Source organism: Ranitomeya variabilis, chromosome 3, assembly GCF_051348905.1.
Source record: "Ranitomeya variabilis isolate aRanVar5 chromosome 3, aRanVar5.hap1, whole genome shotgun sequence".
Classification (NCBI taxonomy): Eukaryota; Metazoa; Chordata; class Amphibia; order Anura; family Dendrobatidae; genus Ranitomeya; species Ranitomeya variabilis.
In genome coordinates, this window is record NC_135234.1 from 33,682,668 (window position 1) to 33,693,785 (window position 11,118).

General features: G+C 46.4%; 1 protein-coding gene across 4 annotated transcripts in view; it reads right to left on the minus strand.

Moving 5' to 3' along the window:
• The window catches only part of ITSN1 (intersectin 1), a 100,300-nt gene extending 89,182 nt beyond the window's left edge, over positions 1-11,118 (minus strand). For all 4 annotated transcript variants that reach the window (XM_077293913.1, XM_077293912.1, XM_077293916.1 and 1 more), the window contains exon 1: positions 10,981-11,118. The gene's annotated coding sequence lies outside the window, so the exon portion shown is untranslated. The remainder of the gene's footprint in view (positions 1-10,980) is intronic.

The following is an 11,118-nucleotide window of genomic DNA, read 5'->3' on the forward strand; positions in this document are numbered from 1 at the left end:
AGCGGGGCTGTTCTGCTCGCTACATCCGGCCACCATTGGAGCAGATAACAGCTCATCAGTAGGGCTATCCATGTATTAAACTAATAGCACAGACAACCCCTTTAAGAATTTTTTTTTTTTCTTTAATTCCTTCTCCTTTTTGGCTACAAAAGCGAAGGAAAAGCTTGCAGGAACCTTCCCGACCACTACACAAATGTATGGAGCCTTGCCTCGACCTCTTCAGAATCAACTGATCATTGGAGGAGTCTACAGCCAGACCCATGCCCATCGCCAGGTCATGAATATTACACAGTTCTGAAAAACCCCTTTAAGAGTATTTTCACGGCAGACGTTTTTGCAGTGTTTTTTTAAAGCAGCGTATTCGGAGCAGAAAATATGCATTATCCATTCATATGAAGGGTGAAAACAAGTGAAAATGCTGCAAAAGCATAACAAAAGTGAGTGTATTGTGGGTCTCTTTCCCCTGACAACTAATTTTTCATGCAAAAAAAAAAAAAAAGCAATATGTGAACATACACCAACTATTAACAAATGCCGTTCTGGAGTCTGGTAAAGCTGGATACAGCCTATTGAGTGTTACTCAGATTTCCCAATAAGAAATCAGGCAAACAGAAAACAGGAAACATGGCCAGGACTATATACTCCGACAGAACAGCTTATCTATATCCATCACTTCCTAATATAAGATATTCCACATTGTCCAGAAAACAAACTGTTAAATCTGACATCTGGGCGGTGATCGTCCTGATATTACTGGCGAGATGAGAACGGCTCAGAATCCATCACTGCTCCACGCTGGGCCAATTAAGGAACTTTTTAGTATTTTTAGTAGTCATGAGTAGCCCCCCCGTGAAACTGAACCAGGGGCCGTGTGACCGACTCGATCATCAGACCAGTGGCCGCTGCATCAAACCAGAGGAAAAAAGCAGCAATCAGACTTGGGGGCTGAAGGTAAAGCGATCAGCTCAGCACCATTGTTCCTCCATGCACAAAGCATCACGGGGACTCATCATGGAGGGATTGGTCTTGGTGGAGTTACTGCTCCCTGAAAATATTTTTTGGGGTTACGCACCGACATGGTCTAGACCTGCACCCCGCTCTGTGATGGAGGAAACGATGGTGACGAGTTACAACAGCCGTGGGGAATAGCAATCACCATACAGATGCACATTCCCAAATCCCAGAGCTCACGTCTAACCCGCTGGTGCGTTCCTTCACCCCTGGATCTTGGCTCTCCGCTGCCCACTTCCATTAGCATTCTCTCCGGAGCGCCCACCATGGGACATCTCTGCATTCACTCCCTGCCAACTTCCCGCTGCCCCTTATTTAATCATCAATGGAGGAACGTTTCTTCCAGGCAGCATTAACTAATGATTACACAACACTCCACATAGTGTTCCCTACCCACCAATATGGGGACACCACCAGCTCTCCTCACCTCCCATCATAGTGTTCCCTACCCACCAGTATGGGGACACCACCAGCTCTCCTCACCTCCCATCATAGTGTTCCCTACCCACCAGTATGGGGACACCACCAGCTCTCCTCACCTCCCAGCGTAGTGTTACCTACACACCAGTATGGGGACACCACCAGCTCTCCTCACCTCCCAGCGTAGTGTTCCCTACCCACCAGTATGGGGACACCACCAGCTCTCCTCACCTCCCATCATAGTGTTCCCTACCCACCAGTATGGGGACACCACCAGCTCTACTCACCTCCCATCATAGTGTTCCCTACCCACCAGTATGGGGACACCACCAGCTCTACTCACCTCCCATCATAGTGTTCCCTACACACCAGTATGGGGACACCACCAGCTCTCCTCACCTCCCAGCGTAGTGTTCCCTACCCACCAGTATGGGGACACCACCAGCTCTCCTCACCTCCCATCATAGTGTTCCCTACCCACCAGTATGGGGACACCACCAGCTCTACTCACCTCCCATCATAGTGTTCCCTACACACCAGTATGGGGACACCACCAGCTCTCCTCACCTCCCAGCGTAGTGTTCCCTACCCACCAGTATGGGGACACCACCAGCTCTCCTCACCTCCCATCATAGTGTTCCCTACCCACCAGTATGGGGACACCACCAGCTCTACTCACCTCCCATCATAGTGTTCCCTACACACCAGTATGGGGACACCACCAGCTCTACTCACCTCCCATCATAGTGTTCCCTACACACCAGTATGGGGACACCACCAGCTCTACTCACCTCCCAGCGTAGTGTTACCTACACACCAGTATGGGGACACCACCAGCTATCCTCACCTCCCATCGTAGTGTTCCCTACACACCAGTATGGAGACACCACCAGCTCTCCTCTCCTCCCATCATAGTGTTCTCTACACACCAGTATGGGGACACCACCAGCTCTCCTCACCTCCCATCAGTGTTCCCTACACACCAGTATGGGGACACCACCAGCTCTCCTCACTTCCCAGCGTACATCCATACGGCTCCCGCTCTTCTGGGAAGGATTTCTACAAGAATTTGGAGGCATATGTGGGAATTTTTCCCCATCACCCAGAAGAGCAGTTTTTTTTGGTCAGACCCTGATATTGGGGGGGGGGGGGGGAGGCCGGACTCAAATCTCTGGTCTAGTTGGATGAGGTCCGGGCTCTGTCAGGTTCTTCCACACCAAAACCATGTCTGTATGGAGCTTGTGCACATTCATGGAGAACAGAAGGGTCTTCCCCAAACTGTTTCTACAAAGCTGGGAGCTACAATTGTCTTGTGACAAAGTATTAAGATTTCCTGTCTCTACAACTAAGGAGCCGAGGCCGCCCCTGATATCAGCCCATAGTATTATCCCTCCTCCGCCATCTGTGGAGCGGGCACAGTACAGTCAGGGGGTAACGTCCTCCTGGAATCACCAAACCCAGACACCAGATAGTTAAGTGGGATCTATCACTGCACAGAACACGTCTCCTTCAGAGTCCAGTGGTGGCAGCTTTACACCACTCCATCCGACGCTCGGCATTGTGCTTGGTGATGTAAGGCTGAATGCAGCTACTCGGCCATGAAGCTCCTGGCAAGGACGCAGTGTTTGTGCTGATACCAATGGAGGTCCGGACTCTGCAGTTATGGAGTCAGCAGCAGTGGCGACTTTTCTGCCCTCTGCTCCTCAGCACTCGGCCCCCCGCTCTATAACGTTACGTGGTCTCCTCTTCGTTCCTGAGTTGCTGCGGTTCCTTCCACTTCCCAATAATATCACTCACAGGTGATGGGGGAAGATTCAGGAGGAAGAAAGGTCATGGACGGACTGGTTACCCCGGTGGCCCCTATTACAGGACCGCGCTGGTATCAGGAAGCTCTGCACCATCGGTCCTGTCAGTGACAACACTGCCAGTCTTCTGTACTAGTAATCTGAGGGGGGACACTGAGCTGGGCCCCTTCACTAAAAACATGCATGTTAGATAGTGGAGTCGGGGTGTGATCACTTCTGCTCCCTCCACTTTAGATTAGCGCTTCTTCAGGAGCTGAGATTTAGCCCCTCCCATCGAGCACACTAAGCCCCGCCTCTAGACTGGATTCACAGGCTTCAGCACTGGATGGGGGTAAAGACGTGCGCATATGTCCAGACTTCATAACCAATACCTATATAGGATCCCGCCAAATATACAGTAAGGTGGGATCCTCAAAATGCAGGAGACCGTTCACTGGTTTAAAAAAAGTGTCCAAACCCACAGAAATTGATTGTCCCCACAAATCCCACTGACCTAAACACGTGGGACCACCTCCTCTCCATGGATATTATAGGAAAGGGCCAACTAAGTGCTGCTGTGAATGTCCAACAGGGGTCACGGGACGCAAATCCTTCTGCAGACATCGCAGACAAACCCTGATAAAGTCACTAAATACAAGGTTGGGTCTATGTAAAGACAATTTATGGGCACCATAAAATAATTAGCTGTCACTGTGTCTGCAGCCTTTATAGCCAGTGCAGCCGCGAGCCACGGGTCTGACATCAGTGATAAGATAGAGCCTCAGCTTCACTACCCGCCACATCACACTCATATCTGGGGCTCTATTTACCCAATATTTCACAAGTCATCAGAAACGATTAGTGTGATTCATGTATTGCAGCCGATAACACAGGAATCATCCACATGTGACACCGTGAGTAATCATCATGTGTGAGCGCAACTCCCCATCCTGTACAATCACTGATAACACAGGATCCACCCTTCACAATAGATGTCACAGCTCACCTCCTCCTCCTGTACAATGACTGATAACACCTCTATATACAGGAGATAACACAGGATCCACCATTCACAATAGGTGATGTCACAGCTCACCTCCTGTACAATGACGGATAACACCTATATATACACATTAGATAACGCAGGATCCACCATTCACAATAGGTGATGTCACAGCTCACCTCCTCCTCCTGTACAATGACTGATAACACCTCTATATACAGTAGATAACACAGGATCCACCATTCACAATAGGTGATGTCACAGCTCACCTCCTCCTCCTGTACAATGACTGATAACACCTCTATATACAGTAGATAACACAGGATCCACCATTCACAATAGGTGATGTCACAGCTCACCTCCTCCTCCTCCACTTGGCCCAGGCAGAGTGTAAACTCCAGCCTATAGCAAGGCGATGGATGTGTGACCATACAGCAACATCCTTACATAGTCTACATAATGCAGCTGGACAAGACATGTGTACTGTTACCATTCTCCAGACTTTATGATATTTAGGATCTATCCTTTACACAGGTCATCAGTATCAGAAAGATGGGGGTCCAACATCTGGCACCCCCGCATATCAGCCAGATGGACCAGCACCTCAGTACGCTGTGTAGAGGTTGGTCCTGGGTACAGCAGCTCAGTACTTCTCTAGGCTTTGTGGTGCTGTACCCAGGAGAGAGAGGAGGACGGCAAAGAAACAAAGTTTTAGCACACACTACTTTCCATGCACTATTCTGGGCCACAAAACGGATCAATGTAAAGGCAGTTCCGGCACATGTCCGCATGTTGGCAATTTGTAGCGGCAACCGGCCCGATTTCCAACACGGCCATCTGAACCCAGCTCGCTTATTTCTTCCATGTGTCTCCTCTGGTGCTGCTAATCTGTGCTATTTGGGTAGGCTCCAGTCAGTCTCCTTCCCCCTCTGGCAGCCAACAAAATAGTTCCTTCCCAACTCTGCAGGAGTCTTTTTGGCTCTACTTCTGTGAAGGTTCTGCTCCTACGCTGACAAGCAGGACAGAGATCTATGGCGGAGAGGAGAGTAACGAGCGGCCACCAGCTCCCCGCTCACATTGCTGTACTCTGAGCACCATGAAATGTGAGGACTCTTCCATGAATACATTTGTAGTTCTATAACACGGGGGATATAATGGTGGGCAGCCCCTTCACCAGACATGGTGTGCAGTGCAGCAAGTCTTTCCGATTATTCTCACTTCATGCCAACACTACGTATTAATAGAGCAGCTGAGCCGCGGCCGATGTCTGCTGATAACAGCGAGTAACCGGCAGCGTTCTACATACAAAGGAAGGTCATTATATGATAGGATAACCCGATTATAAACCATGGAGCCTGTAATCAACCTCGAAGAAGAGCGCACGCACTCCGCTAAGAGCAGCGCTGTCTGTGTGACCGTGTGTAACCTGCGGCCATTAGCGGCTTCAGTCATACACTGCACACGCAGGTCCTGATGATGACCCTCCATCAGCACACGCTTATGACAGATCGGACAGAAATATCAGGAAACTATGGCGCCAAAACAACAAGATGATTGACAAGTGTCATCTCCGTTAAGCACGTCCTCTGGTCAGACCTAAAAATTTACATTTATTTGCGGCGATCAGCAAAACCCTCCCGGATTTTTTTGGGAGACTTGTATGTAACTTGCCCTAGCAGTGGTAACACAGCGGGGGAGAACAAGCAGGGAGTGGAGTCAATGACCCAAACCTCCGAGTCCAAAATGTCCCTGACTCCAGAGTCACTACTGAGCATGTGCAGAATTTATCTCCCCTAAAAGCCGAGATCCTCAGCTCAGGGACAGACCAGACACATCATAACTTTCCCAAATTCTTATGAGAAAGTTTACAGCACAAACTGCATTGTACTACTGAACCAATTACAGTATATATTTTCAGAGTAGATCCATTTTATAGTGACTCCACAGCCCTGGACATAAGGAGAGGTAGTTTATGTTGGCAAGGTGGTGGGAATGCTGGAAAAGGGAAAAACTTAAAAAGACTAAGCAGAAAACTGTACAGATATGAGCAATGGCTGGGAGAAGTGTTCATGGAGGTCTGGGCCAAAGAGAAGATGAAGGAAGGGTCTTCTACAATCACTGCGCATAGTTAGTGACGAGTCTTCTGAATGCTTTATGCCACACTATTTTATTTAAAAACCAAAATCCATCCAAGGACAATTTCCAAAGATCACAGCGACACCTCTCATGCCTTAAACCACCGTCCATGGACCCATTAAGCCTACACCTCTCCTGCCTTACACCACCGTCCATGGTCCCAATACACCTCTCCTGCCTTACACCACCGTCCATGGTCGCATTACGCCTACACCTCTCGTGCCTTCCACCACCGTCCATGGTCCCATTACACCTACACCTCTCGTGCCTTCCACCACCGTCCATGGTCCCATTACACCTACACCTCTCGTGCCTTCCACCACCGTCCATGGTCCCATTACACCTACACCTCTCGTGCCTACCACCACCGTCCATAGTCCCATTACGCCTACACCTCTCGTGCCTTCCACCACCGTCCATGGTCCCATTACGCCTACACCTCTCGTGCCTTCCACCACCGTCCATGGTCCCATTACGCCTACACCTCTCGTGCCTTCCACCACCGTCCATGGTCCCATTACGCCTACACCTCTCGTGCCTTCCACCACCGTCCATGGTCCCATTACGCCTACAGCTCTCGTGCCTTACACCACCGTCCATAGACCCATTACACCTACACCTCTCGTGCCTTCCACCACCGTCCATGGTCCCATTACACCTACACCTCTCGTGCCTTCCACCACCGTCCATGGTCCCATTACACCTACACCTCTCGTGCCTTCCACCACAGTCCATGGTCCCATTACACCTACACCTCTCCTGCCTTCCACCACCGTCCATGGTCCCAATACACCTACACCTCTCCTGCCTTCCACCACCGTCCATGGTCCCATTAAGCCTACACCTCTCCTGCTTTACACCACCGTCCATGGTCCTATTACGCCTACACCTCTCGTGCCTTCCACCACTGTCCATGGACCCATTACGCCTACACCTCTCGTGCCTTCCACCGTCCATGGTCCCATTACGCCTACACCTCTCGTGCCTTCCACTGTCCATGGTCCCATTACGCCTACACCTCTCGTGCCTTCCACCGTCCATGGTCCCATTACGCCTACACCTCTCGTGCCTTCCACCACTGTCCATGGACCCATTACGCCTACACCTCTCGTGCCTTCCACCACTGTCCATGGACCCATTACGCTTACACCTCTCGTGCCTTCCACCGTCCATGGTCCCATTACGCCTACACCTCTCGTGCCTTCCACCGTCCATGGTCCCATTACACCTACACCTCTCGTGCCTTCCACCGTCCATGGACCCTTCACAACTAGGGAAGCCATCAGCTCTCCTGACATGTCTTTCAGCAAATACTTGTATCCCCTAAGAAATAATTATGAACCATATATTCTTAGAACATCGATCTCAATTTAACAAAGCTTTTACGCCAAAATTAAAAGGTTACACAAAAATTGCGCAAAAATTGTGACTATTGGCGGTCTCTCGGAAAAAGTGTGTGGCGCAGGGGCGGGACATAACATCCCCTACTCAGCCAATATATGATAAGCGGCAGCGCTCCTTACACCACAATTATTACTCCATTCCATGACTAGAGTAAGATTTGTGGTGAGGTGCGAGTCATATCACGCCTCGCCTGATTCATAAAGAGACGTGCGCTTCTTTAATGACTCAGATGCCTTGCTTTCTACCCCCTGTCCAGTTCATTATTGCATTTGTACCTTTTTTTGCCTCTTTTGGTGTTTTTTGTCCATTTTTTTCATATTCACTATTGTGGGCGAGGTTTACGGATGATTCATCAATTATATATTTTAGCAGAATCTTTTTTGAACCAAATGTTCTTCAGCCCCCCTGGGGTGAACTTTTGTAAGTCTGACTTATTTTACCCCCACAAAAAGAAAGAAGGGTTAAAGACCAGTATAAAGAGCATTTTTTTTTATTTTGTGTGCAATTTATGAACCAAGCAAGTTATTTTGTGCAATTTGGCACAAAAAAAAAAAAAAAACAACAAATACCACAAAAAAATTAAAGGGAGTTTAAGAAAAATGATGAAAAGTAGTTGCAGACCCCCAAGGCAAGACGTGCTCAAAAGTAAGAAATCCCTGAGCTCCCTCAGTTGTCCTCTTCCTTTAAGAATTTGCAAAACTTATTCTGATTTCCTAGTTTGATCTGTTGACCTGGGAAAGATGGGTCATAAAAATAAAAAAAAGTACAAAAGCAGCAGTTTATCAGATCCTAGAACAAGGGAGCAGGATGAAGACTGGGGCTGTCAGGACTGAGAAAGCTGGGTGACTATCATTCTTCTGACAGGGCACAGTTATCCTGCTCTAGAAAATCCCCCTCAACAACTATTTACGCCCATTTGCCAACTTATTCTTACACTTCCAGAAGGTCCAATAGGGAAATATCCGTAATAAATCACATGAAAAATGGTGACCTTGTCCAGCACACAATCTCCAACTTTCAAAGAAAAAAAATAATAATTAAAAAGATGCAAAAAAAAAAAAAAAGAAGTTTAAAAACATGACATCCTGAGAAAATAAACCTACGGTACACGTTTGGAACCCAGAGATATGTATGGTTCGCAACAAGCAGGATTTCTTTCCGGACATCCAGTGTTTTTAAAGGGGAGTTTTTAGCATTCCTAATGGATCAATAAAAAGTTTACTTAGAAATTTGGAAATTGAGTACAGGACAGGATTCCAATTGGGACTCAGCCCTCCTTGCACATCTTCAGACATCAAAGCCCCCCTCCCCGAACCCCCCGATCAGGTGAGCTGCACATTTATGAAGAATAAAACACAACATAATATTCAGAATAGGATGGAAAAATATCAATTACCCCAACACTGAGGAACACAAAGATATGAAACGCTATGATACAAATATTGTACGGTAGATACAACAGGAAAATATATCAACATACAACCCTATAATACTGTATAATAACATAGTATATATAGCACAATATTGTATATATGCGGTATATAACAAGGTATAAAATATAAATACGGCATGTAATACAACATGCCATATAATGACACTAATAACAGCAATATAATACAACACTAATGTAACTCTGCAATACAACGTTATAACACTAAAATAATATCGCTGTAATGCCGCTATAACGTAAAACTAAACTATAATACCGCTACAATGTAACACTATACTATAACACTATAATACCGCTACAATGTAACACTATACTATAACACTATAATACCGCTACAATGTAACACTATACTATAACACTATAATACCGCTACAATTTAGAACTATACCACTATAATATAATACTATTGCTATAACACTAATACCGCTATAATGCATGCTATAATATAATATTGCTAGAATGTAACAGTAAGCTATAATAATCGCTATAATATAACACTACAATATCGCTATAATGTTACTATTATACTAGCACTATAATATAATACCGCAATATTGTAACGCTATACTATATTGCCATAATATCACTATAAAGTAATATAATATCACTAATACCACTATAATGTAATACTATAATACATAATTATAATGTAGCACTATAACGAAGCGCCATACTTTAATTCTGCTATAATGTAACGCTATACTATAATTACGCTATAATGTAACGCTATAATAACGCCATACTATAATACCGATATAATGTAACGCCCTATTATAATACCACTATGTAACGCTATTCTGTAATACCACTATAACGTAACGTCATACTATGATACCGCTATAATGTAACTGTATACTATTAATACCGCTGTAATGTAAAGCTATTCTATAATACCGCTATAATGTAACTCCATGCTATAATACCGCTATAATGTAACGCCATACTATAATACCGCTATAGTGTAACACCATAGTATAACACTGCTATAATGTGACGCCATACTATAATACCGCTATAATGTAACTCCATACTATAATACCGCTATAATGTAACACCATAGTATAACACTGCTATAATGTGACGCCATACTGTAATACCGCTATAATGTAACGCCATACTATAATACCGCTATAATGTAACTCCATACTATAATACCGCTATAATGTAACACCATACTATAATACCGCTATAATGTAACACCATAGTATAACACTGCTATAATGTAACACCATAGTATAACACTGCTATAATGTGACGCCATACTGTAATACCGCTATAATGTAACGCCATACTATAATACCGCTATAATGTAACTCCATACTATAATACCGCTATAATGTAACACCATACTATAATACCGCTATAATGTAACACCATAGTATAACACTGCTATAATGTAACACCATAGTATAACACCGCTATAATGTGACGCCATACTGTAATACCGCTATAATGTAACGCCATACTATAATACCGCTATAATGTAACACCATACTGTAATACCGCTACGCTGCAATCCCAAGAGATCACATCCCGCCACCGAGGACCCTGTAGACCCCCTGGGCCATTTTCGGGTGTAACTGTTACCATTCCCGATGACCCTGTAGACCCCTCCGGGCCACTTTTCGGGTGTCAGCGTTAGTTTGGCCGTTAACCCTTCCCTCCCCTCTACACATTCTATAAAGCAGGCAGCAGCCGGCGCTCACCGCCTCCTCCTCCCCGTGTGATGAATGAGCGCACACCCGTTTGGGGTCACCCCGCTGGCCTCTCACCTCATAGCGCTCGGCGCACTCAGTGTGGCTCCCGGGCCGGGCTCCTCAGGCGGAGCAGTGGCGGCTCCGGTGAGACATGAGCTCCGCTCTCGGCCCCTCACCCGCGGCTCCTCCCAGCTCCTACCTACTACGACGACG